Source organism: Phyllostomus discolor, chromosome X, assembly GCF_004126475.2.
Source record: "Phyllostomus discolor isolate MPI-MPIP mPhyDis1 chromosome X, mPhyDis1.pri.v3, whole genome shotgun sequence".
NCBI classification, from domain to species: domain Eukaryota; kingdom Metazoa; phylum Chordata; class Mammalia; order Chiroptera; family Phyllostomidae; genus Phyllostomus; species Phyllostomus discolor.
In genome coordinates, this window is record NC_050198.1 from 55153162 (window position 1) to 55168355 (window position 15194).

General features: G+C 38.6%; 1 pseudogene; it reads right to left on the reverse strand.

Annotated features, from left to right (window-relative positions):
- Positions 1-12778: 12778 nt before the first annotated feature.
- Positions 12779-13611, reverse strand: LOC114505358 (annotated as a pseudogene).
- Between the last annotated feature and the right edge of the window lie 1583 nt (positions 13612-15194).

The following is a 15194-nucleotide window of genomic DNA, read 5'->3' on the forward strand; positions in this document are numbered from 1 at the left end:
TAGCAGTGAGTCAAAAGGCTCTATTCTTAGCTGTGCATCTTGTTTGACTCCTTTATAATTTGGCTTACTACAAACAAGAGTTTTTAAAACAGACCTGTCCAAAGCTAGAGTGGGCTGCCTTGAGGGGCAATGAATACCAGACACTAAGGGGTTCAAGCCAACCCTTGCCTGGTAGTCAAACAGTGGAGAGGCCCCTTTTAATCAGCATAGTGCTAGGAATCAAGCATGAACTTAAAAATCAAAGAACTTCAGTTCACCTTGCAATGTGACTTTGGACAAAGTGCTTAACCATATTGATTTCAATGCTCTATTCTGTATCAAATGCTGTGGCAATGTCATCTGTAAAAGCATCTAACACAATGCTGAACACACTATAGTTGTTCAATAAATAGAAGGTATTAGCCAAATTATTTCAATTCTGTGATTCAATGACTCAGAATAGAACATATAAATATATACTAAATCTGCCAATAACACAAAGGTAGGGGGGACTTTAAAAGAATGTGGAAGGTACAGAGGATCAAATACAAAGTGACAGAAGAAGATAAGACTTTGTGATAATGAGCACACAATACAGTGTACAGATGTCACATTATGAAGTTGTATACCTAAAATTCATATGTTATTGACCACTGTTACCCCAATAAAGTTAATTTTAAAAAAGAAAATGGAAAGGATCTCAGCAGCCATGCATGATGCTGAACTCAAACTGAGAGTGATGGATAACACTTAAGAATAAATATAAAGTATTACTTTCAGATTCAATACATGACAAAGGGACAAAGTAAAGACAATCTGGAAAGAGCACAGGCTTGGGAGCCCTGCTTTATAATTGGGCCTTCCCATACTTCATTCATTTCTTCATTCATTCAATGAACATTCATGGAGCACTATGCTAGATTCTGGGAAAATAACCAAAAATAAGATGCAACCCCTGCCCCCAAGAAGCTCACAACTTGGGGAGGCAGGCAACTTATAATAAAAATTTCAACATAATGTGATTACTTACAGTAGTGCATACTAGGCCCAGAGGTAGCACGCAGAAGGGAGGGAAAACTACAGGAGTGAAAGGTGGGGATGGGGCACAACTTTCTAGAGGATATACCCCCGACTCTTTTTTTAGAAAAATACCACTTTATATTTTTTGAACAACCAACTGAAACTTATGTTGCAAAAATACAAGTACAAGAGGATAGGCAAAGTAAGTCTGCCCTTCACCCTTGTGCCCCTGCTACCCGGTTCTCTGTAGAGGCAAGTCATTGTCACTAATTTCTTGAACATGTATTCAGACCTACTCCAAGTCCAATTTTGAAAGCTGAATAAGGGTTTGGCTGTTAAGACAAGAAGTCATTCTAGTCAGAGAGGACAATGTGTACAAAAAGCATGGAGACATGATGGAGTGTGTTCAGTGTGATATTATTTAGGCAAGATAATAAAAATAATAGGAGATAAGAATAGAAGGGTAAGCAGGACCAGGTTGTAAAAGGCCATCATAAGGCATGTGGAGAAGCTTGGACTCTACCAGTAAGGAGTGGGAGGCCATGATAAAGCTTGACACTTAGGAGTGACGTGATCTGGTTTGTATTACAGAAAACTCATTCTAGCTCCAGTATGGAGAACAGATTAAAGAGGAGTAGGCCAATAAACAAAAAAGACCAGTTGGGAAGCTATTTAAGTAGTTTTTTTTTGTTTTTTTTTTTTTTTTTTTTTTTTTTTAAGAAATGGTGCAGATTCTGGACTAATATGCTATAGTAACATAAAGAAATAATATATCATATAGATACTTAGAAGACAGGCTTAACAGGTCTTGGCGACTAGTTGAACAAAGAGTCTAGGATGACTCCAAAGTTTTAGGCCTAGACAACTGTGTGGATAGAGGTCTGAGTCACCAAAATGGAAATTTTGAGGTTGATAGAGGAAGAGTGGCAGATTTGTGTAAGGAAGATAAGTTTGTGACATACTGAGGTGTTTTTTTTTTTTCAGTTTTCCTTAGTTCTTATTTTTTATTTCTTATTATGTTTTTTTCCATTACCATTTGGTTCCCCTATACCCCTACCACCTGCAGTCACCACACTGTTGTCCATGTCCATGAGTCCGTTTCCCTTTTTGCTCAATCCCTCCACTCCCCTACCCCCCCACCTTAGCTATCACCCTGCTTTCTATGAGTCTGCCTCAGTTTGGAATCTAATGAACAAACTGAACTCGGTTTGTTTTTGAGGTGCCTGTGAGACATACCATGTCCCACGAGTTTAGTTGCAATTGAGTATTCATGTCTGAAGCTCACAAGAGAGGTCTGAGGGTATAGATATAGATTAGGGAATCAAAAGCACAGTAGATAAAAACATGAAAATACAGGACATGATATAGGGGAAAGGCATAGAATGGAAAAAAACATGTGAAAGACCAGGATGTCAGAGGAAAATCCACAAAGGAACATTATAAGGAGGAACCAAAGAGGAAGGAGAAAAATTATGAGAGGATCAGCATCACCAAAGCCAAGGAGTAGACATTTTCAAGAGAAGCATGAAGACAAAAATAGAATAAGAGTGATCAATTATGTTCAATGCAACAGAGAAAGGTCCAGTAAAATTTTTTAGTTGGATTGGCAATAAGCATGTCATTGGCTTCCTTAACAAGAGCAATAACAATGGCACTTCTGGCCAAGATGGAGACATAGGTAGACACACTTTGCTTCCTCACACAATCAAAAATAGAACAACAACAAATTTAAAAACAAAAAATGGAAGTCTGACAACCGAGGAGTTAAAGAAGAAACATTTATCAAGACTGGTAGGAGGGGCAGAGATGGGCAGCTGGGCAGAGAGAACTTGCAGCAAGGCTACAGCTGGAGGACAAGGATGGGTGAGGCAGCAGCTGGTGGACTGGCTGGTCCCACATTGGCATGCAGATAAACTGGGAGAAATAACTGAGGAATGAGAGAGACCAAGCAACCCAGGGTTCCAGCATGGGAAGTAAAGCCTCAAAACCTCTGACTGAAAAATACCTGTGGGGATTGCAGCAGAGGAAGAAACTCCAGGACTCTCAGGAGAGTTCATTGGAGAGACTCACAGGGTCCTAGAACATACACAAAACCGCCCACCTAGGAATCAGCAAGAAGGGCCCAATGTGCTTGTGGGTAGTAGAGGAAGTGACTGAAAGCCTGCCAAGAGCCCAGCAAGTGTCATTGTTCCCTCCTGGATCCTTTCCCCACATACAGCACAACAATGCAATGCCATGGGGTGCCCCTCCCTGGTGAATACCTAAGGCTCTAACCTTTACTACACAACAGGTGCACTGAGACAAAACAATATGACCCAAATGAAAGAACACTTCAGAGTTCCAAAAAAACATACAACTAAGTGATGAAGAGATAGCCAGCCTATCAGATGCACAGTTCAAAACACTGGTAATCAGGATGCTCACAGAAATGGTTGAGTATGGTTGCAAAATAGAGAAAAATGTGAAGGCTATGAAAAGAGAAATAAAGGAAAATGTACAGGGAAGCAACAGTGATGGGAAGGAAACTGGGACTCAAATCAACAGTTTGGAGTGGAAGGAAGAAATAAACATTAAACCAGAACAGGATGAAGAAACAAGAATTCAAAAAAGCAAGGAAAGGTTTAGGATCCCCCAGGACAAATTTAATCATTCCAATGTCTGAATCATAGGGGTGCCAGAAAGAGAAAAGAAAGAGCAAGAAATTGAAAACTTACTTGAAAAAATAATGAAGGAGAACATCCCCAATCTGGCAAAAGAAATAGATTTCCAGGAAGTCCAGGAAACTCAGAGAGTCCCACGGAAGTTGGACCTAAGGAGGAACACACCAAGGAACATCATAATTACATTACACAAGATTAAAGATAAGGAGAGAATCTTAAAAGCAGCAAGAGAAAGGGAGACAGTTAACTACAAAGGAGTTCCCATAAGGCTATCAGCTGGTTTCTCAAAAGTCACCTTGCAGGCAAGAAGGGGCTGGAAAGAAATATTCAAAGTCATGAAAAACAAGAACCTACATCAAAGATTACTCTATCCAGCAAAGCTTTCATTTAGAATGGAAGGGCAGATAAAGTGCTTCCCAGATAAGGTCAAGTTAAAGGAGTTCATCATCACCAAGCCTTTATTATATAGAATGTTAAAGGGACTTATCTGGGAAATAGAAGAAGATCAAATCTGTGAACAGTAAAATGACAACAAACTCACAACTATCAACAACTGAACCTAAAAAAAAATGAACTAAGCAAATAACTAAAACAGGAACAGATTTACAGAAATGGAGATCACATGGAAGGTCACCAGCAGGGATAAGGTGTGGGGAGAATGGGGGAAAAGGTACAAGGAGTAAGAAGCATAAACAGTAGATACAAAATAGAAAGGGGGAGGTTAAGAACAGTATGGGAAATGGAGAAGTCAAAGAACTTATATGTATGATCCATAGACACAAACTAAGGTGGGGGAATGGTGGGGGAAGGGAGGATACAGGGTGAAAGGAAATAAAAGGGAGAAAAAATGGGACAATTGTAATCGCATAATCAATTAAATATGTCTTTAAAAAGAGCAGTAACAGTGGTGTTCTGAGGTCAAAAAAGCCAGACTGAGTGGTGAGGCAGGCTTAGTTTTGATTGGGGGGGGGGGAAGTGAGGAGATGGGGAAAGCAACTATAGACTGCTCTTTTGAAGAGCTTCCTTGATAATTGAAGGGAAGAAATAGGGTGCACAACAGTTGAACACAGACTCAAAGGAGAGTTTTGTTTGTTTCTGTTGTTAAAGTTGAGCATACTAAATGCTGATGGGAAACAGCCAGTGAAAAAGAGTTGTTGAAGATACAGATAAGAGAGGGAATAACCAATGAAGAAAGGTCCCCAAGGAGGTCAGAGATAATTGGCTCCATAAAATAAGTAGATGGATTAGCCTTGAACAGAAGTTATGCCTACCACTGCAAGATAAAAAGAAAAGAAGTTAGGATATGTAGGGACACAACTCTGTGTCAGGGTGGGTGAAGGCAGGAAAATGAAAGTTAGCATCTGATGACATGCATTTGCATAATGAAATAACAGGTGAGGTCATCTGCTGAGAATAAAGGGGATCATAGGAATAGGTTGGTGAAATGAAGTGGAGGTGAAAATGATTGAAAGGATGAACCTTGTAGATGGATCGTTTGCAAGGGCACTGAAGTCACTCACGAAGCTGGCCAGTGTTGGGGAGATAATAAGTGAGGTGCAGAAATCCTCAGTAAATAAGAGACCCACAGGACAGTAGAAAACAGTAGGAAGGAATGAAGGAGGGTAGCTGTACTATCTCCTGGAGCCATGAGTTAAGAAAGAACAGAAAAGCTCTACCACTGAAACTGGAGAAGTCACTTAGAAGATGTTAAGTACCTGACACAAAGTAGATATTTGATAAATGTGAAGTGACTTACTCTTTAAGCCAACATGATCATATAATTAAAATATCATGGGAAGGAAGTGCCCTAATGGACACAGCGCTGGTCAAACCACACATGGAGTAGTAGGTCCATTTCTAGGAACCTTATTTCAAAGTGAACAATTACAAACTATAGATGGATTACAAACCAGAGATGGTTAAAGGAAGATATGACAGCCCTTGTGAAACATTTGAAGGGTTATTTCTGCTCCATATGTTAAAAGTTAAATTAATGGATAGAACTTACAAAGAAAAGATTGCAAGTGTTTTCCAGCAGTTTTTATTTATCCAATGATGAAATGTGAACCTATCTAGCATATTCAAGTGGAGGCTGGATGAACATTTACATACAAAGGGTGCTAGAAATGCCAGAGTTGAGAGAGAGAGGGAGAAGAAGAAGGAGAAGATGGAAAAGCAATGGAGTCATTTGTGGGCCTCAGATCATCAACTTGATTTGTAGAGACTGTGAGAGATTATTTCCTACTTTAAAAAGTAGAGTTTGGCTACAAGGCCCTCCCCAACTCTTGTTATTGGGGGAGAATGAGTCAGAGAATCTAAAAATAGAAGAAAAACTTGAATGGTGCAAAATGATCACAATCAAAATCTTAAGAGGAGGGAGGAAAGGAGGTATCAAGATAAAGCAAATAACCTTCCAGGAAACAAATTTTACTAGCCTTCTGGAATTGCCAGGAGGACTCTGCAAAGAGCCCTTTCAATGGCTGCTTTCAATAAACTCTTGGTATTATTTCAACTATGTAGAAAAAAATAAAGATCTGGACTCAAAAAAACCAGGCTGTTTCCTGCTCCAGATGCAGGCAGCAGCCCTGAGAAAGGAAATTAAAAAGAGCTGGGGCATCAGTGTTATATGTCATAAGACTGTTCCTAGTGGTAGAGAGAGCTAAGAACAGCTGTTGAGATCTGGAATCCCATAGCCAAAGACTTAATCTTGTGCCAAGGGAAACTGATGTCTGATTGAGACTGCTTAGAGCTCAACATATATGCATCTTCTACATATGCATATGTTTTATGCATATATCTCTTTAACACCTATATTGTTAAAAGTAGTTGAGGCAACTGTAATAGAACAACAATAAAAAAGTACTTGAGTTAAGCTAAAAAAGATAGGCAGACCCAAAGCAGAGGTAACAGCCTGGGGACAGCCTACAGGAGAAAATATAATAATTGGTGACTATTTAGTGTAAAAGTTGATTCTGATAAAATTAGGAATGAGGTGTTAATAATGCTTAATTTTTTGTCTATTTATCATTTACACCATATAGCCTTGCTATTCAAAACATTGTCCATGACCCAACATGAGCAACAACACCTGGAAGCTTGTTAGGAATGCAGAATCTCGGGCCCCTCCCCAGCTGTTGAGTAATAATCTGCATTCCAACAAGCATCTGGTGATTTGTATGCACAGTACAGTTGAGAAGCACTTCTTTACCTGGTTTCTTAATTGAGTTTTTGCCTAGCAAAACTCTTTTTATTCTTCCTTCCTTTCCTCCCTCCCTCCACCACTCTTGAATTCTCTGATCTTTGTTTTCTTTGTGAAATAACAAGCAACTTTAGTTATGACTAATAACCCAAGGAATAGTGCTCCAGATAAGGAAAATAAAAGGATGGCCAGGTACATATTGTAAAGCATAAGTTTGGGGAGTGGGAAACCACTGCTTTGGTTTCTAATTCTGCTATCTGAGTAACATTTATCAAGCTCATTAACTTTCTAAGCTTCAGTCTCCTCATCTGTAAAATAAAGGACCTTATAGTATTTACCTCATAGTGCTATTCTGAGGGTAAAATAATAAGCAGGTATGTCAACTGCCTGGTACATTGCCTGACACAGAGTAGGTGTTCAGTATATAGTAGTCATTATTAATGAAAGCCATCAGTTTTGAATTATAGTTAGAAATAATGAAGAATTAGTGTTATGACCCTCTCCAGCCTTCCAAACTCCATAAAAGTCCCCATCTACCTCATCCAACTCCACCTCCTTGATTCCAGGGCCAGCCAGAAGTCAAGCTAAAGCATTTCTTATTCCATTGGTCCATCTTCTGTTTTTTGCTGAATTAGTAAGATTTCTACTTTTGCATTGTAAATGGACCACAGTTCTAGTACATTGCTAAAGGCAATCTTTTGTGGACTTGTCTGGAAATATAACAATCATTTATGACAGTTTGTTACTCCTATGGAAAAATACATGTCACCTTCCAAACAATTAACTTCAGAATTAACTTTGAGATCTCACCCTGTGTACAAGTTGGAGGCTACCTGTATGTCAACATATTGGAGTAGTGACAAAGAGATAGATAAACCAAGTCCAGAATTCCAGGGATTACAGAAAGATAAATAAGAATGCTTCAAGGAGTGGAAAGCAGGGCAAATAGATGAATATGAGTGCACACTATCAAGATTTTTGAAAGCTAATATAAGAAGGGAGATACACCTCAGGAAAGATATTAAAAAAGAGCAACAACACAAGCCATTTTTACATTTTATTAGGTAAGGGGCCCCTAATCAGCCTGGGATCTACAAACCTTATGAAGACCTTACAAGAGATCTTTGCAAGATGTTTGCCTTCCTTCTGCCCTGCAATCTGTGATTTGCCTGGATTCTCAGCTCAGATAGAAAACAGAAAGCCACATTCCCACTGCCCGATCCTCCTCACCCCCACAACCTGACAGCTAGCCCCCAATTTGGTCAGCTTCCCTCTGCCCTTACTCTCCTTCTTTCCAGGGAAGATCAAGGCTTCAGGAAAGTACAACACAGGATTTTCTTTTTAAAAAGAGTATTTCTTTATTTATTTTGAATTTTTTAAACATTGTTTATTGTTCAATCACAGTTGTCTCAATTTTTCCCTAATTGGTTTTTATAATAAGAAGGAATAGGACTCCTGCATTGGGTAAAATGAGATGACTGGTAAAAACAAGATCCCCAGGATGGAGAGGGATGCAAAGCTGGTAACAAAGGGTGATGGAAAAGCCAAGGGCCTTTGCACTTTCTCACTGTAGTCTTTAGTGAGAATAGAGTATACCCAGAAGAATTCTGGGTTAGTAAGGCAGCAAGATAGCAATATCTGATATCCACCATTTACAAATGACCATTAAAATACCTATGAAGCTCAAAACAGAAACCCAAAACACAACACTAAGAGTTGTGTTAGGTAGCTTGTTAGGGGAAATAAAAAGGAGAAATAAAACAGGGACCCTTCCGAGTACAATCTAATAAAGAACTTAAAATAAGAGGCTAGAAACAAAAGGGAGACGTGTCTCACCCATTGATTCAGCAGTACTGAGCCCAGTCTGATTAAGATTGCCAGGTGTTCCAAACATCAAAAGCAAAACTACGAAAGTGCAAGAGGAGGGGAGCCCTTGAAATTCTGTGTGTATCATCTCTGCTAGCTGGGAAAGAAAGCCTTTGTCCCAAGGTCTGGAGCAGAGAGGAGGGGGGTGGACCTAGAAATTCACTAAGGCATATAACCCCTGAACCCCAATAGCCTGTTCACTCAGATTAGCTGAGTGCCCCTTATAGCCAGGAGCTCAAGTGTATAGAATAATCTTACTAACAAACCAACACACTTACTAACAAGTATATTTCCTCTCTATATGGGGCATTCAGATTAGCTGAGTACCTGCTTACAGCTTCACACTTGTATGTTTTCATAAATAAAATTGCTACTCATTCTACTGTATACATTTGTCTCTTGTCTGAATTTTTCTCTTGCAAGCAAGGCAAGAACTTAGGAGGGGGAGTCCCCTGACTTGGGTCTCCCCAGTAACAGTCTCACTAGCATGTAAAACTGGGGGGCGGGGAGGAATGACCACCAACTGCTAGTGGGGAAGGAGTTTCTACTGGTTCTGGTAGGGAGATGGGGTTGGACTAAGGAGCATAGTTGTGGTCTACATACAAACTACCCTCTGATCCAGACAGTGAAAGTTCCAAAAAAGGTGGTGAAGGCTTTTGATTCACTTTCACCATCTGATTCAGTTTAGCAATATAGGAGCTGTACTACTCTGAAAACCAGAGACTATCCCATTATTACACATAAAGTATTTTCTAAGGACCAGGGTTCTGCTTCATTTCTTCTACAATCAACTCCTCTATTTTCTATATGCTTTTGAAGACTACAACTTGAGTACAGCACATGGCCAGTGATAGTGGTAGTGATGGATGGGCCAATAGTTGTTATAAGTAAAAGCTCTAAATATAAGTATGCTTGGAGACATTGTATCTGAAATAATATAACAGGACAAATTTCAGAGTCAGATAAACCAGAAAATTGGAGACAGAATATTCTGTCTCAGTGAGGCAGAACCTAAAATAATAAAACCACCACCACCAACACAATCAACTGCCTAATTTACTGTGCACTGATTATGTGCCAGACACTATCTTAAGTACCTTACATACATTATCACATTTATTCTTCATAACAAACACAAGTTATTGTTCAAGTTTGCTTGAAAGGGGCAGGCAATGATAATGATATCTATCATGTATCAAGTCTATACTATCTGTTAGGCACTAAGTGTTTTTAGGTCCACCATCTTATCAGGTGGTGCCTACTAGGTACTAGAAAATGTTTTGACTTCCCAATTCATCTTTCACAGCTCAATTCAGGCATCACTTCTTCCAGAAAAACTTCTTTGATTCTCCCAGTCTGGGTTAGGTATGCCCACTCTTCATTCCTCCCATTACCACCTTGTGATTTCTTCTACCACAACTTTTATCTAATAAAACACATACACTCACTGAAATACCAGACTATGAGTTCCAGAGGAAAACACTGTAAATGTTAGGATGTGATAATATATGACCTCTATGAAACAGATCTATAAATACAGAGACTAACATAAAAGTTGTACTTTTAAAAATATATTTTATTTACCATGCTATTACAGTTGTCTCAATTTTCCCCCTTTATCCTGTCTGCCCAGTACCCCTATTTCCTCCATCAATGCCCCCTTTGTTCTTGTCCATGGGCCATGCATGTAAGTTCTTTGGCTACTCCATTTCCTGTGCTGTTCTTAAAATCCCCCTATTTTGTACCTACAAATTTGTATTTCTTAATCTCTTCACTTTTTCCCCCATTCTCTCCCTTACCCCTCCCAACTGATAACCCTCTAAATGATTTCCATATCCATGATTCTGTTTATATTCTGTTAGCTTGCTTAGTTTGTTTTTAGATTCAGTAGTTGATAGTTGTAAAATTATTGCCATTTTAATGTTCATAGTTTTGATCTTCTTCCTTTTCATATATAATTATTTCTAACATTTCATATAAAAATGGCTTGGTGATAGTGAACTCCTTTAGTTTTACCTTGTCTGGGAAGCACTTTATTTGCCCTTCCATTCTAAATGATAGGTTTGCTGGATATAGCAACCTACATTATAGGTCCTTGCCTTTCATCACTTTGAATACTTCTTCCCAGTTCCTTCTTGCCTGCAAATTTTCTTTTGAGAAATCAGCTGACAGTCTTATGGGAACCCTTTTGTAGGTAACCACCTGCTTTTCTCTTGATGCTTTTAAGGTTCTCTTTACCTTTTTAAAAGACTTTATTTATTTATTTTTAGACAGAAGAGAAGGGAGGGAGAAAGAGAGGGAGAGAAACATCAATGTATGTTTTGCCTCTCATGCCCCACACTGGAAATGTGGCCTGCAACACAGGCATGTGCCCCAACTGAGAATTGAACTGGTGACACTTTGATTCTCAGGCCAACATTCAATCCATTGTGCCACACCAGTCAGGGCAGATTCTCTTTATCTTTAACTTTTGGCTTTTTAATTATGATGTGTCTTGGTATGGCCCTCTTAGGGTCCATCTTGTTTGGGTCTCTTTGTGCTTCCTGTACTTGTATGTCTAAAGCCTTCACAAAATTAAGGAAGTTTTCGTTCATTATTTTTTCAAAAAAGATTTCTATTTCTTGTTCTTCCTCTTCTTCAGGCACCCCTATCATTTGGATGTTGGTATGTATAGAGATGTCACACAGCCTTCTTAGTGTATCCTCATTTTTAAAATTATTTTTTCTTCTTGCTCTTCTAACTTAATGCTGTGTCCTTCCTTATATTCCAAATCTTTAATTTGATTCTAGGTTTCATCACCTCCACTGTTAGTTCCCTGTAGACATTTTTTATTTCACTTAATACAACCTTAATTTCTGCCTGAGTCTTTTTTCAATTTTTGTTGTTTTTCAGCTACAGTTATCCCCATTTATCCCCCATTACACTCCCCTGCCCTCCCCTCTCCCATCTTCAATATTAAATCTATCCTTACCCATTGTCTTGGTCCATGAGTCATATTGCTTGACTCTTCCCCTTCTTTCCCCCATTGTCCCCCTTCACCCTCCCCTCTGGTCACTGTCAGTATGTTCTTCATTTCTATGTCTCTGTTTCTATTTTTCATACATGTTTTGCTGATTAGGTTTCATTTATAAGTGAGAACATGGTATTTGTCTTTCACCACCTGGCTATTTCACTTAGCATAATACTCTCCAATTCCTTCCATGCTGTTGCAAACAATAGGAGTTCCTTCTTTCTTTCTTCTGTGTAGTACACCATTGTGTAAATGTACCACACTTTCTTGCTCCATTCATTTACTGATAGGCACTTGGGCTATTTCCAACACTTGGCTATTGTAAATAATGCTGCTAAGAACATTGGGGTGAATAGGTTTTTTGAATTGGTGTTTCAGGATTCTTAGGGTATAATCCCAGCAGTGGAATTGTTGGGTCAAAAGGCAGTTCCATTTTCAGTTTTTTGAGGAAATTCCATACTGCTTTCCATAGGGGTTGCACCAGTCTACATTCCCACCAACAGTATACTAGAGTTTCATTTTCTCTAAAACCTCTCCAGCACTTGTTGTTTGCTGATTTTTTTTTTATGATTGCCATTCTGACTGTGTGTAGTAGTATCCCATTGTGGTCTTAACTTGCATCTCTCTGATGGTTAGTTGTGCTGAGCATCCTTTCATATGTCTCTGGCGCCTCTATATGTCCTCAGAGAAGTCTGTCCAGATCCTTTGCCCATTTTTTTAATTGGATTGTTTGTCTTCCTGGAGTGCAGGTATGGGAGTTCTACATATATTTCGGAGACCAAATCCTTGTCTGAGATACCATTGACAAATATATTTTGACATACAGTTGGTTCCCTTTTCATTTTGGTGAAATTTTCTTTGGACATGCAGAAGCTTTTAATTTTGATGAAAGCCCATTTGTTTATTCTTTCTTTTATGTCTCTTGCTCTAGGGGACATATCGGTGACAATATTGCTGTGTGGAAAATCTGAGATTTGCCTTCCTATGTTCTCCTTTAGAACTTTTATAGTATCATGACTTATATTTACATCATTTTTTTTTTAGTTTTGGCAGAAACTTTCTTATTCAGAATGTAAATACTGTCTACTTCCTTTTGCAAGACTTCAGAAATTATCAAAATTGATCAATATGCAATTAATAAAGATTCAAATACTTAGGCAATATTTCCCTCTTAACTCTCACGAGTGTAAAAAAAGCATCAACATTTATGAATGGCATAAATCTAAAAAGAATTTTATTTCTTTTAAAAAGGAATATATCCAGTTCACACAAATGATGGTTCTGATGATTCTGCTGATGGCAAGGAGTTCCTGGTTTTCTACACAGGTGGATCGCTAACTTCCCCAAGTTAAAATTGCATTGCTCTTTCCAGGCTTTTTGAAGCATCTCTGTTTCCCCACTAAGTCCTGTAATTGTTTCATGTTGCAACTAAAATTAATTTCTGGGTGGGATCGGGAATTGGTGTTCTTTATCTGATACTCAAAATTCCAAGACACATCAATTATATGTGGGAGAGATCTGCCCATACTTCCCAGCAGGATTTCTAGGGAATGCTTATTATTCAGATATTCCGTGCAAAACAGTTCTGTTCACTCTCTATCAAGTTTACTGTCTTCTAGAGAAGGGCATAGAGACAATTTGTCAGCTCTTTGCTTTCCTACTTCCAGTATGTAAGTTGCAACTGCTGCATGACAGTGTTTTAAAACCACTGGGTTGATATGTTTCAAGTCTGGGTAATCTAACACGGCCTTGTCCACCTGGGCATCCAGAAGGCTCTAGAAAGCCACCCAGAGGAGAAGCATGAAGGCGTTGGAGTCAAAAGAGCCAGAATCAGCCAGCATCTGGAAGCCTTTCTGCACATACTTCAAGAGCTTCATTGTGAGAGCACTGTGACCTTCAACCTATATTTAAGCATTTTATCCACCTTGAGTTTATTTAGGTGTATGGTGTAAGTTGGTGGTCCAGTTTCATGTGTTGAAGAGGCTATTTTTATTCCATCTTATGTTTCTTCCCCCTTTGTTGAATATTAATTGACCATAGAGACTTGGGTTTATTTCTGGGCTCTCTGTTCATTTCCATTGGTCTACATGTCTGTTCTTATGCCAGTACCAAGCTGTTTTGATTACTGAGGCCTTGTAATATAGTTTGATGTCAGGTATGGTGATCCTTCCTACTTTACTGTTTCTCAAAATTGCTGCAGCTATTGCTGCAGCTATGGAACCATAATTTATATGGTTCCATACATATTTCTGAAATGTTTGTTCTATATCTGTGAAATATGTCATTGGTATTTTAATAGGGATTGTGTTGAATCTATAATTTTTTTGAGTAGTATGGACATTTTGATGATATTAATTCTTCCAATCCATAAACATGGTACATGCTTCCATTAATTTCTGTCTTCCTTAATTTCTTTCTTCATTGTTGTGTAATTTTCTAAGTATAGGTCTCTTATATCCTTGGTTAGGTTTACTCCTAGGTACATTATTTTTCTTGTTGCTATATCAAATGGGATATTTTCCTGATTTCTGTTTCTGATATCTCATTGTTGGTGTACAAAAATGCTTTTGATTTCTGAACATTGACTTTGTATCCCGCTTTTTTGCCAAATTCACTTACTAGGTCCAGACATTTTTTGGTGGAGTCTATAGGATTTTCTATGTACACTATCATGTCATCTGCAAACGATGACAGTTTTACTTCCCCCTTTCCAATTTGGAGGCCTTTTATTTCCTTTTCTTGTCTGATTGCTGTGGCTAGGACTTCCAGTACTATGTTGAATAGGAGTGGTGAAAGTGGGCATCCTGGTCTTGTTCCTGATCTTAGTGGGAAAGCTTTTGGTCTTTGTCCATTGGGTATGATGTTGGCTGTAGGCCTGTCATATATGGCCTTTATTATATCAGGGAATGCTCCCTCTATTCCCACTTTGCTGAGTGTTTTTATCATAAGTGGGTTCTGTACCTTATCAAATGCTTTTTCCACATCTATTGATATGATCATGTGATTTTTGTCTTTCATTCTGTTTATGAGGTATATTAGGTTTATTGATTTTCAAATATTGTTCCATCCTTACATCCCTGGGATGAATCCCACTTGGTCATGGTGTATGATCTTTTTAACATATTGCTGAATGTGGTTTGCCAATATTTTCTTGAGGATTTTAGCATTCATGTACATCAGGAATATTGGCCTGAAGTTTTCTTTCTTTGTTATGTCTTTATTTGGTTTTGGGATTAGGATGATACTGGCTTCATAAAAAGAGTTTGTAAGTCTACCATCTTCTTGAACTTTTTGGAATACTTTGTGGAGGATGGTGGTTAGCTCTTCCTTGAATGCTTTTTAAAATTATCCTTTAAAACCATCTGGTCCAGGGCTTTTGTGTGTTGGAAGCTTTTTGATTACTGTTTCAAATTCATCAGCTGTTATTGGCTTGTTCAGGCTTTCTGCTTCTTCATTGAGT